Source organism: Camellia sinensis, chromosome 2, assembly GCF_055761805.1.
Source record: "Camellia sinensis isolate YWXY chromosome 2, ASM5576180v1, whole genome shotgun sequence".
Lineage (NCBI taxonomy): Eukaryota > Viridiplantae > Streptophyta > Magnoliopsida > Ericales > Theaceae > Camellia > Camellia sinensis.
In genome coordinates, this window is record NC_138962.1 from 29979940 (window position 1) to 29982343 (window position 2404).

Consider the following 2404-nt stretch of genomic DNA (forward strand, 5'->3'; position numbering starts at 1 on the left):
TCACCGCCAATAACCACTGCAGCAACTCAAACCACTGCTAGCTCGAATTGACGCCAACTCTTCCAGTAACTCCAAGAACCGAGTAGAGGCCCCTCCAATCTGCATCTTCTCCATAATTATGTTGCGAGTTGCGGATAACAGATTTCCCCTTCTCATCCTTTCACTTGCAGAGACCCCAGTTGTAATGAGATCCATACCAATGGTTCCAGTGGAGTGATCTGTTGCAGACTGTTGCAATGCAACTTCCAGATGACGAAAAGCCTCCATCACATCTTTCTTCTCTACCAATTCTGAGAAGCGAATCCGAGCCAATGCTTCACTGAGACGTATCAGACTCTCAATTTGCCTAGGTGTTGCTGTTATCACCTTTTTGCTGCTGCCTGGGAAGTTTCCTCTTCTTCTCATCTCAACATAACCTCGTGTCAACTGTTCTGCAGCTTCATCAGATAACTGTGGGTGTATATGATTTCTGGCATAGCTCACATATGCAGTTAATGTCGGAAGGTCTAAGGCATCCTCTTGTGAGGTCTCAGGATTCTCAAAGTGTAATGCAACAATATGTTTTGCAAGGCGCCTGTCTGTCTGTTCACCAGCCTTGTCGAGAATTAAGTAAATCAAATCAAACCTGGACAACAATGTAGGAGGAAGGTGTATATTGTCAATTACTGACAAGCGGGGATTGTCTCGTGAGCCACTTGGATTTGCACAAGCCAATACTGATGTTCTAGCATTAAGTGAAGCAATTATACCTGTTTTTGCTATTGAAACAGTTTGTTGTTCCATCACCTCATGTAACATGCTCCTTGCACTGTCAGACATTTTGTCAAATTCGTCAATACAGCAAATGCCTCTATCACTCAGAACCAGGGCTCCACTCTCCAAAACAGTCTCTCCACTCTCGGGATCTTTAGTAACATCAGCAGTCAACCCAACAGCAGAGCTTCCTCTCTCATCTTTCCACTTTCAAACCCACAATCCTTTTTTTTAATCAACCCACTCAACTTTCTTTTATTTTAATATATATCTATATATATATCTATGTTTATTCTAATAGATTGCACCGACTCTGTCTACTTTTGCACAAACCCATTTTCTTTTCTTCTTTTCTTTCTTTTTTATTTCTTTCTTTTCATTCCTTTATTACATCTATACCCATATCCATCATCACACTCTTTCTTTATTTATTTCTTTTAATCACCTTTTGCACCTCCCTCACCGACTCCCTCACCACAAAATAGAATTTTTATTTATTTCTCTTATCTTTTTTGTGTTCCCTTTTTCACAATACACAAAAAAAAAAAAAAAAAAAACAAAACAAAAACAAAAACAAAAACAACAAAAACAAAAATATAAAAAATATATATAGCTTTGCACACCAAACTATATTTTATTCATTTCAGGGATCAACCCCGATCACCATTTTACACAAAAAAAAAAAAAAAAAACCAAAACACAACACAACACCCACAGATTTGTTTTCTTTTCTGCAGACGGCCACCCACAGACCTCACTTCCACTACTCTGCCGCCGGTCTCTTCTTTTTGCCTCCGTCCTGGGCGGCCCTTGCCGGTGCTGCCTCTGTGTTTCCCGCGCCGCCGAGCACATTCACTACTCCCTGCTCCTCCACTGCAGCATAAGGCGGACCTCCAAATCGGAACATAACGGTGGCTTTCCGCTTCAGTTCCTTATTTTCCGCCTTTAGCACACTTATCTCTGCTCGCGCATCCTTATACATGCGTTGGAGTAGAGCCAGTTGGGCGTTTAACTGCTGCACCTCATTTGTCCTACTCTGAAGCCGGTGCGACAAGTTTGTGACCGTAGTCATGGACTCCACACATGACTTCAGTGTATACTGATTGGCCTCAATATCCGTTTGCACTGCCATTTTTTGCTCCACCGACCGCATCGGAAAGTTCAACGGAGCAAAACCAGAGGTGTTTGGTTGAGGTTCACGGGCCACCGCACCTGTTATCTCTCCTGTTGACTCGTTGAGGTCGGGAAAGAGAGTGAGCAGACCACGGGAAGATGAGGCCATGTTCTGGGTAGCTGAACGGGAAGAAGAGGCCATGTTTTTTTGGGTTGCTGAGTGTTTCCGAGAAGGGTTGGATACAGAGTATTTACAGATTGTTTCAGAATGACAAGTTCAGAGGTTTCAGTCTGGTTTGGTTTCCTCCGCCTCCACATTGGTTTATATTGACACTAACGACGCGGCCGACACGCCGCTCTGTCGCTCACGTGCCTCGCCGCGTCTCCGGCTCACCTTTTGATGGCTCGACGCTTTCTGTCGGGCACGACTTTTGATGAAGTGGGCGGGCCTTTTGAGGGCGCAACTTTTGATGGCACGTCTTTTTATGGATTGGGCACGTATTTTGATGGCACGTCTTTTTATGAATTGGGCACGCCT

The 2404-nt window shown here is 43.9% G+C and overlaps 1 pseudogene; it reads right to left on the reverse strand.

Moving 5' to 3' along the window:
* LOC145812714 (DNA replication licensing factor MCM4 pseudogene) lies at positions 1-1162 on the reverse strand (annotated as a pseudogene).
* Positions 1163-2404: the final 1242 nt, after the last annotated feature.